Below are 16,318 nucleotides of genomic sequence, written 5' to 3'. Positions count from 1 at the left end.
TTTTCTTGGTTCCATCAGTATATTCCTAAGTTGCAGTTGTAGTTGAGCTACATGTCACACAGAATTGACCTATTTTAGCCAGGATTCAAACTGTTCGGTAGCAGAGCAGTCCCACACGTGTCTTCTCAGCAAGCCACCATAACCGGAACTGGTCAGGCACTTTGAACACATTTGACTTTTATGAGACAGGATTTTAAATTATTAAATGTTTATGGCTTGGGACTGCAGAAGCGACTACAGCGCTATTTTAAATTAAAGAAATTAAAAGCAAAGGTGTCATTTTAAGAAGCAGGGAACGGGAAATTGAGGAGGGGGGAAAGTGCACAAGGTGTTTCTTCAAGAAAATCATAAACAAAGGGGGGACCATTACAAAATTGACTAAAAACAATGGGTGCACAACCAAAACAATAGATGGAATTAAAGAGACAATTGAAAGATTTTATGGACAATTGTATAAAGAAAAACCTGTTTGAATTGACACCATGAATGAAAATGGTGAACAACAGCTTGCTTTTATCCCAGGATCTTACCCTTTTAGAGTGAAATCATTCTCTACATAGTTTTAAAACTCGGAAGTCCCCTGGACAAGATGGACGTCCTGCAGAATTTTAGGAGGAGCTGAAATAGGAGCTTGCTCCATTCACTCCATGCATTGGCCCAGTATTGCAGTCTAGTTGGGAGTGGTGCACCTTCTCTATAGTTTGTCACTTTTCAGAGCACATTGCAAGGGCAGGGCCGCTCTGCCTCATTGCTTGGTGCCCCGTTTGCCAGGTGCACTTTCACTTCAAAAGCAATGGGTGTCAAGCACGACCTCTACAGGCAGTCTGAGTGTTTTTCTTAACCGTCTTATTTGTATTTATCTTTTAAGTAGCACGTTTCCTTTTAACTTACTTTTAAAATTATCTTTTCTTTTACAAGCTTTTATCCTCGCTTGTGGTGCCTCCAGCCATGTCGGCTAATTATGCCGGCCTGCGGAGGCACCGCAGTGTCAGGTTTTATTTTAAAGATGAGCAAGTTAAAATATCACGTTTAGACTTCTCACGTAAGTTTGTCCAGAACCTTTTGAACTTTCAGCCCGACGATATAAATTGTATTTTGACTCTGCCGGCAAACAAAGGATATGACGTAAGTTTTTGCTCTGCAGCTCTGCTCCGTGAGTTTTGGACCCGTTTTGAAAATGTTAAAAGCCAATTTTCTGCATTTGCTGTTGAAAAACTGACTGACAATGCCCATAAAACGGTTATTGTCAGAATGTTTAATGAAACAGTGAATGCAGAAGACATCTGTATCTGGTTGGCTAGATTCTGCACTGTTAAAGGCCAGGCAACCAAGGTAAGAGACGAGGATGGCATCTGGAACTGTGCTTGGAGGGTCCCCATTCAACAATGGGAGGACCCCCAAGGCTTCCAGGGCCTGAGACACTTGCCGCAAATGATTGTTCTGGGTAATAACAGAGGCTATATCCACTACCAGGGTCAACCAAAACTCTGCCGCAAATGCGGCGAGCAGGGGCATCTGGCAGAGGCTTGTCCAGTTATTGTGTGTGGGAAATGCAGAGCAGTTGGACATTCCTTTGAGGAGTGTACCACTGGAAGGAAATGTAACCTTTGTGGAGCAACAGACCATCTTTTCCGAGACTGTCCTTTGTCTTTCGCCAACAAACTGAAAGCTAGGAAAAAACAGGAGGAAAAGGGGCCAACAGAAAATGAGGTGCGAACTGTTTTGGAGGGAAATTCAAATCTCCCTCCAAAACCTGTGATTGGAGGAGAGGAGTCCAGTGAGGTTGGGCAGAGGGAGGGGCCTGGACCCCACCCAGTTGAAGCTGACATGGAGTTGGGGAGGAGCCATCAGGCAGACAGTGGGGTTCGGCCCGCCTCTACCGATGATGACTCCACTAGGAGTCTCCATATTGTGGAGGAGGAGCAGAGCTCCACTTCCCTCCCAGATGCCCAACCTAGTTCAAAAAGAACAGCATCTGAACTGTCCAACTCTGGGGCTGAATCAGCCTCAGAGAAGAGGGGGAGAGCTGAATCTGAACATCACAGTCCCCCTGTGGATCAGGACAGTGGCTCCTCTTCCAGTTCATCTAATGAATGTTCCTTTCTAAATGTAGCACTACAGTCAACTCCACTCAGAAAGCGCGCAGACTTTGCTTTCAGGAGGACAGATTCTCAAAGCTTACCCCCTGGATGTAGGGGGATCTTTCGATGAGAACCTGTTACAGCACAAGCAACAAGGCAATAAAAATGTGCTTGTTACTTATTCTTAAGATACCTGCTTCTTTTAAAATGTTGTACTTGTCATTTTAAACATACTCATGACTCTCAACATTTCCACTATCAATGTGAGAAGTGTGAGGTCAAGAGTTAGAGCCCAAAGTGTTTTATCCTTTTTAAGTTCCTTTAAGTCTGATGTGTTTTTATTACAGGAATGTGGCTTACCATTTTTAAACCACTACCGCCAGTGGGAGGAGATGTGGCCACAGACATCCCTTTGGAGTGGATCAAATGAAAACAGAAATGATGGAGTGGCCATTTTAATTAAAAACCCCCAGGTTCTGCTAAAAGGTAGCACTGTGGTGAAAAATGGTCGGGCGCTTTTAACACATTTGACTTTTATGGGACAGGATTTTAAAATCTTAAATATTTATGGCTTTAATGGAAAAAATGACAGGTATGACCTTTTAGAAGACTTGCAGTCCCACATGCTAGGTAGGGTACCTTTAGTAGTAGGGGGAGATTTTAACTGTATTTTAAGTAGGAAAGATAGGAGAAGAACAGGGGAAGATTTTAAAGTAGACAAAACATCAGTTTTATTACAGGGCATATGCAGGGATTTTAAACTTCAAGACTGTTTTAAAACCATGCATCCCAGGGAGGAGGGCTTCACCTGGTTCAGTGGTGATGGCACCAGAGCCTCCCGCATAGATTATGTCTTTACACGGGACTGCCCAGCAACTGATGCTAGACTAACACCTGTCTTCTTCTCCGATCACCTCATGCTCTCCTGCACCCTTTCACTGCCTTCAGGTGTGACATCAGGAAGTGGTCTGTGGAAACTCAACTGCTCCCTCTTGGAAGATAGGGAGTTAGTTAGACAGTACAGGGAGCAGTACAAAGAGTGGCAGACCCTTCAGGACTTCTACGACACACGAGCACACTGGTGGGAGATGGTGAAGGGAAGGACCCGGACTTTCTTTAGGCAGGCAGGTAAGGAAAAAAAGAATAGGGAAACCAGACGCATGATGGGACTGCAGAAGCGACTACAGCGCTATTTTAACCTTAACCAACAAGGTATTGATTTTAATGAAGAAATTAAACAAGTAAAAAAAGAAATGTCGGTTTTATCAGAAATTCAAAGCAAAGGTGTCATTTTAAGAAGCAAGGAACGGGAAACTGAGGAGGGGGAAAAGTGCACAAGGTATTTCTTCAAGAAAATCATAAACAAAGGGGGGACCATCACAAAATTGACTAAAGAAAATGGGTGCACAACCGAAACTATAGATGAAATTAAAGAGACAATTGAAAGCTTTTATGAAAAATTGTATAAAGAAAAACACGTTCAAATTGACACCATGAATGAAATTTTAAAATTCCTAAATAAAACAGTGAACAACAGCGTGCTTTTATCCCAGGATTTTACCCTTTTAGAGTTAAATAATTCTCTATGTAGTTTTAAAACTGGGAAGTCCCCTGGACAAGATGGACTTCCTGTAGAATTTTATTTGACTTTTTGGGACCTTTTAGCACCTGACTTAATCACTGTTTTTATGGAATTTGAAGGACTCGACCGACTTCCTGACAGTTTTAGAGTAGGGATAGTGACTCTCCTTCACAAACAAAAAGACAAGACAGAACTAAAGAACTGGAGACCTATCACTCTTTTAAATGTTGACTGTAAACTTTTTAGTAAACTTTTAGCAACACGTATGTCCACGTTTTTAGAAGAGGTGATTGACCCGGATCAAGCCTGTGCCATTCCGGGGAGGAAGATCACCGACAGCCTCGTACTGATCCGAGACACCATCTGTTATGCGAGAGACAGAAACATGAGGCTAGTAGTTTTAAACTTAGATTTTGAGAAAGCCTTTGATCGGGTCTCGCACCAGTACCTTTTCCAGGTACTGCAAAAAATGGGGTTCCCAGAAAGATTTGTAGCTTGGGTGGGTCTGCTGTACCGGGACATCACCAGCAGAATTTTGTTTAATGGGCATCTGACAAAAGCAGTGGACATTAACTGCGGTGTCCGTCAGGGGTGTCCGTTATCGGCCCTCCTCTACGTTATCTGCATTGAACCACTGGCACAGATCTTGAGAAGGGACAAACGAATCAATGGGGTGCAAGTGCCGGGGAGCGGAGGACTGGAAACGAGATGTATTTTATATATGGACGACGTGAATGTTTTATGCACTGACCTTTTATCTGTTAACAGGACGCTGGACTTGACTGACTGGTTCGGACGGGCCTCTGGGTCAAAACTAAACAAAGAAAAGACACGAGCCCAGTTTCACGGACCATGGACAGCGACAGACATGACAGGACTCCCCCTGACCGTGACACAGACTGACCAAAAAATACTTGGTGTTAAATTTGATCGGGAGGGGGGAGGGAAAACAAATTGGCCGGACATGGTAGGGAAAGTCAGACAAAAACTAGGATTCTGGGGACTTAGAGGACTGACTATGGAAGGGAAGGTTTTAATCACCAAAGCAGTGATTTTACCTTTGCTTTTACTGATCAGTTCTGTTTTTTTCCCTCCCAGAAGTGTGATTTTAGAACTGGAGAGAGCCATCTTTTACTTCCTGTGGGGGTCCAAAATGGAAAAACTGAAGAGAGCAATCATGAAAAAAACAAAAGAAAAAGGAGGAAAAGACGTCCCGGACCTGCACCTGTTCTTAGGGGCCAGGTTCACAGCTATACATGTGGGCATAGTCACAGCCCCATCCAAAAACCCAAAGACGGCGGCAATGGCACGCTTTTGGATGGGGACGTACCTCAGAAAACTAAAAATTGAACCTGTAAACCTCTCGGTGCCTGTGTCCTTTAACCTACCGACGGCATATAGTTTTATCCAGAGGTTTTTAGTGCATTTTAATGTGGAAAATGAGGAGTTGCATATTTTAACTAACCACCGCTCTTTGATTTCTGTTGTGCAGGAGCGCGAGCCAGTGAGTCCAGTGCGCGGCCTCGCATTAGGTGAGCCCTCAACTGTTTGGCGCAATGTGAACCACCCTGCTCTCCCAAACAGACTCCGGGACCTGTCGTGGATGGTGGCTCATGAGATCCTCCCGGTCAGGTCCGTCATGCACTCCCGAGGCATGGCGGCACACGCAACCTGCCCCCGGCCTGGTTGTGGCGCGCCTGAGTCGGTGAGGCATCTCCTCTGGGAGTGCAGTGCTGCCAAAGACCAGTGGGCAATGGCCGGCTCCTTGAAATTCCCGTACTTGCCAGCAAGGGAGGTCCTTACAGCACAACTGGTGCTGTATGGGGTGAGCCCAACTGTAATACCACCGAAGGACTTTGCCAAGCAGTGGCTCACCCTAGCCGCCATAAAAGACGCCACATGGACCTCCAGAAACTTGCTGGTAAGGAAGCACATGCAGATCCCCCCCGTGGCGGTGATCCGGATGGCTGCAGCAATGGTTCAAGGGGCCGGAACTGCGGGCGGCAGGCCTAGGACACCGCCACAAAGAAGAATCGCCTCTGTGCCCATTCGGACGAAGGAGCCGGAGCTCCACAGCAAAGGTCAAGGCAGCAGCGGCCTGGCTCTCCGGGTGCGGTAGGCGGGAAGGAGCAGCAGGGCGAGGATCTCCGCTGACCACCAACAGTATCCCGAGAGATCAAATGTTTGGAGGAGCAGGCTGAGTGAGACTTGGTAGGGACTCACCACGCTCCTGCACAAAGATGGATATGTTTGAACTGATGCACTCCCTTGTACGGACTTTTAAAGAAGCTTTCAAAGGACACATGAACACTAAATGTAACACCTTTAACCAATGGAAATGGCTATTTTACCTACAAGACTGTTTTAAAAAAATTATTCTAAATGTATATATCTTTTTCTTAAAAATGGTTTTATAGTCCTCACAATTTGGATATTTTATTGGTATATATTGAGGTGTATATGTGAACCTTTTACTCAAAGTTTGAAAATGTCTCAACTATTTAATATTTTATTGGCATATTTGAGGTGTATATGTGAACCTTTTACTCAAAGCCAGAAAATGTAAAGATGATTGAGTGCCAATAAACTAAGAAAAAGAAAAAAAATCTGTTCTTATCAGTTTAATATCTGATATGTCCTCTATCAGGGGACTATATATTAAATGCATTTTTGCAGACAGGAGCTGAAACAGGAGCTTGCTCCATTCACTCCACGCATTGGCCCAGTATTGCAGTCTAGCTGGGAGTGGTGCGCCTTCTCTATAGTTTGTGGACAATCAACAGTAAGTGAGTCTCTCTGCAATGTTGTCACTTTTCAGAGCGCATTGCAAGGGCAGGGCCGCTCTGCCTCGCTGCGTGGTGCCCTGTTTGCCAGGTGCACTTTCACTTCAAAAGCCATGGGTGTCAAGCACGACCTCTACAGGCAGTCCTGTGTCATCTCCAAATTGAAGCAAGACATGTATAAGCAATTTAGAATTTAAAAGCTGCATGGAAATAAACTACTTCCAGTGTAAGGGCACTTCAGTTGTTTACCAGAGTTTTGGCAGTGGGGTGAAGGCTCTTTTGTGCCCCGTGCTTTTTCTCCACAGGGATTGGGGAAAAGCGAGTAATATACCATCCAAGTGACTTCAGAGCAGTAAAAAACACAAGATTGCAGTCCGAGGTCTATTATTAATTACCACATTTCTATTCCAGATTTTCAGAAGAAAGTCACCATGATCTGAACAATGTCATTGTTCTCTGGTCAAAGGATGAGTTGAAGGACAAATGTTGTTATTCACCAAACAAAGTCTAAATTCTTAGAACAATTGTAGAGTAAAAGAGGAAGTCTCACCATCACACAATTGCCCGGGGCGACCGTGGGCACAGCTCCACTCAGCCTGCAAGGGCTACTTGCATGTGGTTCTCTGCAAAGCGTACAAGTCTTTTGCCTTTTACTAAAGACTTCCGTGCAGAGGAGCAGCGCTTTGTCAGTTGCATTTTTTGGCAGGCTCTGCCACTGGTAAAGCCTTGTACACCTGTGAAAAGATATGCGATTCAAACTTGCACACATCTGGAATTTGCCCCAGAAAGGTCGACACAGTCTTGAGTGCAAAAACGTTTGATCCCATGTAGCAGTTTTAACCTCACCACTTGGGAGGAGGTGCAAATTGGTATTTCGTTGTTAGTGAGGCTTTATGGCCTCACCATCAACTGTTCAGCCTGTGGTAATGCCAATGTACTTTGAGCAAGCAGTCAAAGACCATCGCTTCTCGGCCTTTTGGCTAAGATCAAGTGTAGTATCTGTTCTTATCAGTTTAATATCTGATATGTCCTCTATCAGGGGACTATATATTAAATGCATTTTTGCAGACAGGAGCTGAAACAGGAGCTTGCTCCATTCACTCCACGCATTGGCCCAGTATTGCAGTCTAGCTGGGAGTGGTGCGCCTTCTCTATAGTTTGTGGACAATCAACAGTAAGTGTGTTTCTCTCTCTCTCTGCAATGTTGTCACTTTTCAGAGCGCATTGCAAGGGCCAGGGCCGCTCTGCCTCGCTGCGTGGTGCCCTGTTTGCCAGGTGCACTTTCACTTCAAAAGCCATGGGTGTCAAGCACGACCTCTACAGGCAGTCCTGTGTCATCTCCAAATTGAAGCAAGACATGTATAAGCAATTTAGAATTCAAAAGCTGCATGGAAATAAACTACTTCCAGTGTAAGGGCACTTCAGTTGTTTACCAGAGTTTTGGCAGTGGGGTGAAGGCTCTTTTGTGCCCCGTGCTTTTTCTCCACAGGGATTGGGGAAAAGCGAGTAATATACCATCCAAGTGACTTCAGAGCAGTAAAAAACACAAGATTGCAGTCCGAGGTCTATTATTAATTACCACATTTCTATTCCAGATTTTCAGAAGAAAGTCACCATGATCTGAACAATGTCATTGTTCTCTGGTCAAAGGATGAGTTGAAGGACAAATGTTGTTATTCACCAAACAAAGTCTAAATTCTTAGAACAATTGTAGAGTAAAAGAGGAAGTCTCACCATCACACAATTGCCCGGGGCGACCGTGGGCACAGCTCCACTCAGCCTGCAAGGGCCACTTGCATGTGGTTCTCTGCAAAGCGTACAAGTCTTTCGCCTTTTACTAAAGACTTCCGTGCAGAGGAGCAGCGCTTTGTCAGTTGCATTTTTTGGCAGGCTCTGCCACTGGTAAAGCCTTGTACACCTGTGAAAAGATATGCGATTCAAACTTGCACACATCTGGAATTTGCCCCAGAAAGGTCGACACAGTCTTGAGTGCAAAAACGTTTGATCCCATGTAGCAGTTTTAACCTCACCACTTGGGAGGAGGTGCAAATTGGTATTTCGTTGTTAGTGAGGCTTTATGGCCTCACCATCAACTGTTCAGCCTGTGGTAATGCCAATGTACTTTGAGCAAGCAGTCAAAGACCATCGCTTCTCGGCCTTTTGGCTAAGATCAAGTGTAGTATCTGTTCTTATCAGTTTAATATCTGATATGTCCTCTATCAGGGGACTATATATTAAATGCATTTTTGCAGACAGGAGCTGAAACAGGAGCTTGCTCCATTCACTCCACGCATTGGCCCAGTATTGCAGTCTAGCTGGGAGTGGTGCGCCTTCTCTATAGTTTGTGGACAATCAACAGTAAGTGTGTGTATCTCTCTCTCTGCAATGTTGTCACTTTTCAGAGCGCATTGCAAGGCCAGGGCCGCTCTGCCTCGCTGCGTGGTGCCCTGTTTGCCAGGTGCACTTTCACTTCAAAAGCCATGGGTGTCAAGCACGACCTCTACAGGCAGTCCTGTGTCATCTCCAAATTGAAGCAAGACATGTATAAGCAATTTAGAATTCAAAAGCTGCATGGAAATAAACTACTTCCAGTGTAAGGGCACTTCAGTTGTTTACCAGAGTTTTGGCAGTGGGGTGAAGGCTCTTTTGTGCCCCGTGCTTTTTCTCCACAGGGATTGGGGAAAAGCGAGTAATATACCATCCAAGTGACTTCAGAGCAGTAAAAAACACAAGATTGCAGTCCGAGGTCTATTATTAATTACCACATTTCTATTCCAGATTTTCAGAAGAAAGTCACCATGATCTGAACAATGTCATTGTTCTCTGGTCAAAGGATGAGTTGAAGGACAAATGTTGTTATTCACCAAACAAAGTCTAAATTCTTAGAACAATTGTAGAGTAAAAGAGGAAGTCTCACCATCACACAATTGCCCGGGGCGACCGTGGGCACAGCTCCACTCAGCCTGCAAGGGCCACTTGCATGTGGTTCTCTGCAAAGCGTACAAGTCTTTCGCCTTTTACTAAAGACTTCCGTGCAGAGGAGCAGCGCTTTGTCAGTTGCATTTTTTGCCAGGCTCTGCCACTGGTAAAGCCTTGTACACCTGTGAAAAGATATGCGATTCAAACTTGCACACGTTTGGAATTTGCCCCAGAAGTGCAAAAACGTTTGTTCCCATGTAACAGTTTTAACCTCACCACTTGGGAGGAGGTGCAAATTGGTATTTCGTTGTTAGTGAGGCTTTATGGCCTCACCATCAACTGTTCAGCCTGTGGTAATGCCAATGTACTTTGAGCAAGCAGTCAAAGACCATCGCTTCTCGGCCTTTTGGCTAAGATCAAGTGTAGTATCTGTTCTTATCAGTTTAATATCTGATATGTCCTCTATCAGGGGACTATATATTAAATGCATTTTTGCAGACAGGAGCTGAAACAGGAGCTTGCTCCATTCACTCCACGCATTGGCCCAGTATTGCAGTCTAGCTGGGAGTGGTGCGCCTTCTCTATAGTTTGTGGACAATCAACAGTAAGTGTGTGTATCTCTCTCTCTGCAATGTTGTCACTGTTCAGAGCGCATTGCAAGGCCAGGGCCGCTCTGCCTCGCTGCCCCTTTTGCCAGGTGCACTTTCACTTCAAAAGCCATGGGTGTCAAGCACGACCTCTACAGGCAGTCCTGTGTCATCTCCAAATTGAAGCAAGACATGTATAAGCAATTTAGAATTCAAAAGCTGCATGGAAATAAACTACTTCCAGTGTAAGGGCACTTCAGTTGTTTACCAGAGTTTTGGCAGTGGGGTGAAGGCTCTTTTGTGGCCCGTGCTTTTTCTCCACAGGGATTGGGGAAAAGCGAGTAATATACCATCCAAGTGACTTCAGAGCAGTAAAAAACACAAGATTGCAGTCCGAGGTCTATTATTAATTACCACATTTCTATTCCAGATTTTCAGAAGAAAGTCACCATGATCTGAACAATGTCATTGTTCTCTGGTCAAAGGATGAGTTGAAGGACAAATGTTGTTATTCACCAAACAAAGTCTAAATTCTTAGAACAATTGTAGAGTAAAAGAGGAAGTCTCACCATCACACAATTGCCCGGGGCGACCGTGGGCACAGCTCCACTCAGCCTGCAAGGGCCACTTGCATGTGGTTCTCTGCAAAGCGTACAAGTCTTTCGCCTTTTACTAAAGACTTCCGTGCAGAGGAGCAGCGCTTTGTCAGTTGCATTTTTTGCCAGGCTCTGCCACTGGTAAAGCCTTGTACACCTGTGAAAAGATATGCGATTCAAACTTGCACACGTTTGGAATTTGCCCCAGAAAGGTCGACACAGTCTTGAGTGCAAAAAAGTTTGTTCCCATGTAGCAGTTTTAACCTCACCACTTGGGAGGAGGTGCAAATTGGTATTTCGTTGTTAGTGAGGCTTTATGGCCTCACCATCAACTGTTCAGCCTGTGGTAATGCCAATGTACTTTGAGCAAGCAGTCAAAGACCATCGCTTCTCGGCCTTTTGGCTAAGATCAAGTGTAGTATCTGTTCTTATCAGTTTAATATCTGATATGTCCTCTATCAGGGGACTATATATTAAATGCATTTTTGCAGACAGGAGCTGAAACAGGAGCTTGCTCCATTCACTCCACGCATTGGCCCAGTATTGCAGTCTAGCTGGGAGTGGTGCGCCTTCTCTATAGTTTGTGGACAATCAACAGTAAGTGTGTGTATCTCTCTCTCTGCAATGTTGTCACTTTTCAGAGCGCATTGCAAGGGCAGGGCCGCTCTGCCTCGCTGCGTGGTGCCCTGTTTGCCAGGTGCACTTTCACTTCAAAAGCCATGGGTGTCAAGCACGACCTCTACAGGCAGTCCTGTGTCATCTCCAAATTGAAGCAAGACATGTATAAGCAATTTAGAATTCAAAAGCTGCATGGAAATAAACTACTTCCAGTGTAAGGGCACTTCAGTTGTTTACCAGAGTTTTGGCAGTGGGGTGAAGGCTCTTTTGTGCCCTTGCTTTTTCTCCACAGGGATTGGGGAAAAGCGAGTAATATACCATCCAAGTGACTTCAGAGCAGTAAAAAACACAAGATTGCAGTCCGAGGTCTATTATTAATTACCACATTTCTATTCCAGATTTTCAGAAGAAAGTCACCATGATCTGAACAATGTCATTGTTCTCTGGTCAAAGGATGAGTTGAAGGACAAATGTTGTTATTCACCAAACAAAGTCTAAATTCTTAGAACAATTGTAGAGTAAAAGAGGAAGTCTCACCATCACACAATTGCCCGGGGCGACCGTGGGCACAGCTCCACTCAGCCTGCAAGGGCCACTTGCATGTGGTTCTCTGCAAAGCGTACAAGTCTTTCGCCTTTTACTAAAGACTTCCGTGCAGAGGAGCAGCGCTTTGTCAGTTGCATTTTTTGGCAGGCTCTGCCACTGGTAAAGCCTTGTACACCTGTGAAAAGATATGCGATTCAAACTTGCACACGTTTGGAATTTGCCCCAGAAGGTCGACACAGTCTGAGTGCAAAAACGTTTGTTCCCATGTAGCAGTTTTAACCTCACCACTTGGGAGGAGGTGCAAATTGGTATTTCGTTGTTAGTGAGGCTTTATGGCCTCACCATCAACTGTTCAGCCTGTGGTAATGCCAATGTACTTTGAGCAAGCAGTCAAAGACCATCGCTTCTCGGCCTTTTGGCTAAGATCAAGTGTAGTATCTGTTCTTATCAGTTTAATATCTGATATGTCCTCTATCAGGGGACTATATATTAAATGCATTTTTGCAGACAGGAGCTGAAACAGGAGCTTGCTCCATTCACTCCACGCATTGGCCCAGTATTGCAGTCTAGCTGGGAGTGGTGCGCCTTCTCTATAGTTTGTGGACAATCAACAGTAAGTGTGTGTATCTCTCTCTCTGCAATGTTGTCACTGTTCAGAGCGCATTGCAAGGGCCAGGGCCGCTCTGCCTCGCTGCGTGGTGCCCTGTTTGCCAGGTGCACTTTCACTTCAAAAGCCATGGGTGTCAAGCACGACCTCTACAGGCAGTCCTGTGTCATCTCCAAATTGAAGCAAGACATGTATAAGCAATTTAGAATTCAAAAGCTGCATGGAAATAAACTACTTCCAGTGTAAGGGCACTTCAGTTGTTTACCAGAGTTTTGGCAGTGGGGTGAAGGCTCTTTTGTGCCCGTGCTTTTTCTCCACAGGGATTGGGGAAAAGCGAGTAATATACCATCCAAGTGACTTCAGAGCAGTAAAAAACACAAGATTGCAGTCCGAGGTCTATTATTAATTACCACATTTCTATTCCAGATTTTCAGAAGAAAGTCACCATGATCTGAACAATGTCATTGTTCTCTGGTCAAAGGATGAGTTGAAGGACAAATGTTGTTATTCACCAAACAAAGTCTAAATTCTTAGAACAATTGTAGAGTAAAAGAGGAAGTCTCACCATCACACAATTGCCCGGGGCGACCGTGGGCACAGCTCCACTCAGCCTGCAAGGGCCACTTGCATGTGGTTCTCTGCAAAGCGTACAAGTCTTTCGCCTTTTACTAAAGACTTCCGTGCAGAGGAGCAGCGCTTTGTCAGTTGCATTTTTTGCCAGGCTCTGCCACTGGTAAAGCCTTGTACACCTGTGAAAAGATATGCGATTCAAACTTGCACACGTTTGGAATTTGCCCCAGAAGGCAAGTCTGAGTGCAAAAACGTTTGATCCCATGTAGCAGTTTTAACCTCACCACTTGGGAGGAGGTGCAAATTGGTATTTCGTTGTTAGTGAGGCTTTATGGCCTCACCATCAACTGTTCAGCCTGTGGTAATGCCAATGTACTTTGAGCAAGCAGTCAAAGACCATCGCTTCTCGGCCTTTTGGCTAAGATCAAGTGTAGTATCTGTTCTTATCAGTTTAATATCTGATATGTCCTCTATCAGGGGACTATATATTAAATGCATTTTTGCAGACAGGAGCTGAAACAGGAGCTTGCTCCATTCACTCCACGCATTGGCCCAGTATTGCAGTCTAGCTGGGAGTGGTGCGCCTTCTCTATAGTTTGTGGACAATCAACAGTAAGTGTGTGTATCTCTCTCTCTGCAATGTTGTCACTTTTCAGAGCGCATTGCAAGGGCCAGGGCCGCTCTGCCTCGCTGCGGGCCCTTTTGCCAGGTGCACTTTCACTTCAAAAGCCATGGGTGTCAAGCACGACCTCTACAGGCAGTCCTGTGTCATCTCCAAATTGAAGCAAGACATGTATAAGCAATTTAGAATTCAAAAGCTGCATGGAAATAAACTACTTCCAGTGTAAGGGCACTTCAGTTGTTTACCAGAGTTTTGGCAGTGGGGTGAAGGCTCTTTTGTGGCCCGTGCTTTTTCTCCACAGGGATTGGGGAAAAGCGAGTAATATACCATCCAAGTGACTTCAGAGCAGTAAAAAACACAAGATTGCAGTCCGAGGTCTATTATTAATTACCACATTTCTATTCCAGATTTTCAGAAGAAAGTCACCATGATCTGAACAATGTCATTGTTCTCTGGTCAAAGGATGAGTTGAAGGACAAATGTTGTTATTCACCAAACAAAGTCTAAATTCTTAGAACAATTGTAGAGTAAAAGAGGAAGTCTCACCATCACACAATTGCCCGGGGCGACCGTGGGCACAGCTCCACTCAGCCTGCAAGGGCCACTTGCATGTGGTTCTCTGCAAAGCGTACAAGTCTTTCGCCTTTTACTAAAGACTTCCGTGCAGAGGAGCAGCGCTTTGTCAGTTGCATTTTTTGCCAGGCTCTGCCACTGGTAAAGCCTTGTACACCTGTGAAAAGATATGCGATTCAAACTTGCACACATTTGGAATTTGCCCCAGAAAGGTCGACACAGTCTGGAGTGCAAAAACGTTTGTTCCCATGTAGCAGTTTTAACCTCACCACTTGGGAGGAGGTGCAAATTGGTATTTCGTTGTTAGTGAGGCTTTATGGCCTCACCATCAACTGTTCAGCCTGTGGTAATGCCAATGTACTTTGAGCAAGCAGTCAAAGACCATCGCTTCTCGGCCTTTTGGCTAAGATCAAGTGTAGTATCTGTTCTTATCAGTTTAATATCTGATATGTCCTCTATCAGGGGACTATATATTAAATGCATTTTTGCAGACAGGAGCTGAAACAGGAGCTTGCTCCATTCACTCCACGCATTGGCCCAGTATTGCAGTCTAGCTGGGAGTGGTGCGCCTTCTCTATAGTTTGTGGACAATCAACAGTAAGTGTGTTTCTCTCTCTCTCTCTCTGCAATGTTGTCACTTTTCAGAGCGCATTGCAAGGGCAGGGCCGCTCTGCCTCGCTGCGTGGTGCCCTGTTTGCCAGGTGCACTTTCACTTCAAAAGCCATGGGTGTCAAGCACGACCTCTACAGGCAGTCCTGTGTCATCTCCAAATTGAAGCAAGACATGTATAAGCAATTTAGAATTCAAAAGCTGCATGGAAATAAACTACTTCCAGTGTAAGGGCACTTCAGTTGTTTACCAGAGTTTTGGCAGTGGGGTGAAGGCTCTTTTGTGCCCCGTGCTTTTTCTCCACAGGGATTGGGGAAAAGCGAGTAATATACCATCCAAGTGACTTCAGAGCAGTAAAAAACACAAGATTGCAGTCCGAGGTCTATTATTAATTACCACATTTCTATTCCAGATTTTCAGAAGAAAGTCACCATGATCTGAACAATGTCATTGTTCTCTGGTCAAAGGATGAGTTGAAGGACAAATGTTGTTATTCACCAAACAAAGTCTAAATTCTTAGAACAATTGTAGAGTAAAAGAGGAAGTCTCACCATCACACAATTGCCCGGGGCGACCGTGGGCACAGCTCCACTCAGCCTGCAAGGGCCACTTGCATGTGGTTCTCTGCAAAGCGTACAAGTCTTTCGCCTTTTACTAAAGACTTCCGTGCAGAGGAGCAGCGCTTTGTCAGTTGCATTTTTTGGCAGGCTCTGCCACTGGTAAAGCCTTGTACACCTGTGAAAAGATATGCGATTCAAACTTGCACACGTTTGGAATTTGCCCCAGAAGTGCAAAAACGTTTGTTCCCATGTAGCAGTTTTAACCTCACCACTTGGGAGGAGGTGCAAATTGGTATTTCGTTGTTAGTGAGGCTTTATGGCCTCACCATCAACTGTTCAGCCTGTGGTAATGCCAATGTACTTTGAGCAAGCAGTCAAAGACCATCGCTTCTCGGCCTTTTGGCTAAGATCAAGTGTAGTATCTGTTCTTATCAGTTTAATATCTGATATGTCCTCTATCAGGGGACTATATATTAAATGCATTTTTGCAGACAGGAGCTGAAACAGGAGCTTGCTCCATTCACTCCACGCATTGGCCCAGTATTGCAGTCTAGCTGGGAGTGGTGCGCCTTCTCTATAGTTTGTGGACAATCAACAGTAAGTGAGTCTCTCTGCAATGTTGTCACTTTTCAGAGCGCATTGCAAGGGCCAGGGCCGCTCTGCCTCGCTGCCCCGTTTGCCAGGTGCACTTTCACTTCAAAAGCCATGGGTGTCAAGCACGACCTCTACAGGCAGTCCTGTGTCATCTCCAAATTGAAGCAAGACATGTATAAGCAATTTAGAATTCAAAAGCTGCATGGAAATAAACTACTTCCAGTGTAAGGGCACTTCAGTTGTTTACCAGAGTTTTGGCAGTGGGGTGAAGGCTCTTTTGTGCCCCGTGCTTTTTCTCCACAGGGATTGGGGAAAAGCGAGTAATATACCATCCAAGTGACTTCAGAGCAGTAAAAAACACAAGATTGCAGTCCGAGGTCTATTATTAATTACCACATTTCTATTCCAGATTTTCAGAAGAAAGTCACCATGATCTGAACAATGTCATTGTTCTCTGGTCAAAGGATGAGT

At 44.9% G+C, this 16,318-nt stretch overlaps 16 non-coding genes and 1 pseudogene across 16 annotated transcripts; all 17 read left to right on the top strand.

Annotated features, from left to right (window-relative positions):
- Window positions 1-6,245: 6,245 nt before the first annotated feature.
- On the top strand, window positions 6,246-6,422 carry LOC115247421 (uncharacterized; annotated as a pseudogene).
- Window positions 6,423-7,055: 633 nt separating this feature from the next.
- LOC115247426 (U5 spliceosomal RNA) lies at window positions 7,056-7,173 on the top strand. The gene has a single exon (XR_003886496.1). It is a non-coding gene; the product is annotated as a U5 spliceosomal RNA (small nuclear RNA).
- Window positions 7,174-7,406: 233 nt separating this feature from the next.
- On the top strand, window positions 7,407-7,597 carry LOC115247405 (U2 spliceosomal RNA). The gene has a single exon (XR_003886478.1). It is a non-coding gene; the product is annotated as a U2 spliceosomal RNA (small nuclear RNA).
- A 642-nt stretch (window positions 7,598-8,239) lies between these two features.
- On the top strand, window positions 8,240-8,357 carry LOC115247425 (U5 spliceosomal RNA). Its single transcript, XR_003886495.1, has one exon. It is a non-coding gene; the product is annotated as a U5 spliceosomal RNA (small nuclear RNA).
- A 233-nt stretch (window positions 8,358-8,590) lies between these two features.
- On the top strand, window positions 8,591-8,781 carry LOC115247404 (U2 spliceosomal RNA). The gene has a single exon (XR_003886477.1). It is a non-coding gene; the product is annotated as a U2 spliceosomal RNA (small nuclear RNA).
- Window positions 8,782-9,422: 641 nt separating this feature from the next.
- On the top strand, window positions 9,423-9,540 carry LOC115247373 (U5 spliceosomal RNA). Its single transcript, XR_003886446.1, has one exon. It is a non-coding gene; the product is annotated as a U5 spliceosomal RNA (small nuclear RNA).
- A 215-nt stretch (window positions 9,541-9,755) lies between these two features.
- On the top strand, window positions 9,756-9,946 carry LOC115247403 (U2 spliceosomal RNA). Its single transcript, XR_003886476.1, has one exon. It is a non-coding gene; the product is annotated as a U2 spliceosomal RNA (small nuclear RNA).
- A 634-nt stretch (window positions 9,947-10,580) lies between these two features.
- LOC115247372 (U5 spliceosomal RNA) lies at window positions 10,581-10,698 on the top strand. Its single transcript, XR_003886445.1, has one exon. It is a non-coding gene; the product is annotated as a U5 spliceosomal RNA (small nuclear RNA).
- A 233-nt stretch (window positions 10,699-10,931) lies between these two features.
- LOC115247402 (U2 spliceosomal RNA) lies at window positions 10,932-11,122 on the top strand. The gene has a single exon (XR_003886475.1). It is a non-coding gene; the product is annotated as a U2 spliceosomal RNA (small nuclear RNA).
- Window positions 11,123-11,762: 640 nt separating this feature from the next.
- LOC115247424 (U5 spliceosomal RNA) lies at window positions 11,763-11,880 on the top strand. Its single transcript, XR_003886494.1, has one exon. It is a non-coding gene; the product is annotated as a U5 spliceosomal RNA (small nuclear RNA).
- A 231-nt stretch (window positions 11,881-12,111) lies between these two features.
- LOC115247401 (U2 spliceosomal RNA) lies at window positions 12,112-12,302 on the top strand. Its single transcript, XR_003886474.1, has one exon. It is a non-coding gene; the product is annotated as a U2 spliceosomal RNA (small nuclear RNA).
- A 641-nt stretch (window positions 12,303-12,943) lies between these two features.
- On the top strand, window positions 12,944-13,061 carry LOC115247371 (U5 spliceosomal RNA). The gene has a single exon (XR_003886444.1). It is a non-coding gene; the product is annotated as a U5 spliceosomal RNA (small nuclear RNA).
- Window positions 13,062-13,287: 226 nt separating this feature from the next.
- LOC115247400 (U2 spliceosomal RNA) lies at window positions 13,288-13,478 on the top strand. The gene has a single exon (XR_003886473.1). It is a non-coding gene; the product is annotated as a U2 spliceosomal RNA (small nuclear RNA).
- Window positions 13,479-14,116: 638 nt separating this feature from the next.
- LOC115247370 (U5 spliceosomal RNA) lies at window positions 14,117-14,234 on the top strand. Its single transcript, XR_003886443.1, has one exon. It is a non-coding gene; the product is annotated as a U5 spliceosomal RNA (small nuclear RNA).
- Window positions 14,235-14,467: 233 nt separating this feature from the next.
- LOC115247399 (U2 spliceosomal RNA) lies at window positions 14,468-14,658 on the top strand. Its single transcript, XR_003886472.1, has one exon. It is a non-coding gene; the product is annotated as a U2 spliceosomal RNA (small nuclear RNA).
- Window positions 14,659-15,303: 645 nt separating this feature from the next.
- On the top strand, window positions 15,304-15,421 carry LOC115247423 (U5 spliceosomal RNA). Its single transcript, XR_003886493.1, has one exon. It is a non-coding gene; the product is annotated as a U5 spliceosomal RNA (small nuclear RNA).
- A 215-nt stretch (window positions 15,422-15,636) lies between these two features.
- LOC115247398 (U2 spliceosomal RNA) lies at window positions 15,637-15,827 on the top strand. The gene has a single exon (XR_003886471.1). It is a non-coding gene; the product is annotated as a U2 spliceosomal RNA (small nuclear RNA).
- The last annotated feature ends 491 nt before the right edge of the window (window positions 15,828-16,318 follow it).

Source organism: Takifugu rubripes, chromosome 20 (genome assembly GCF_901000725.2).
Source record: "Takifugu rubripes chromosome 20, fTakRub1.2, whole genome shotgun sequence".
Classification (NCBI taxonomy): Eukaryota; Metazoa; Chordata; class Actinopteri; order Tetraodontiformes; family Tetraodontidae; genus Takifugu; species Takifugu rubripes.
The sequence above is the reverse complement of the archived record's forward strand: the minus strand, read 5'-3'. Positions and strand labels throughout refer to the sequence as shown.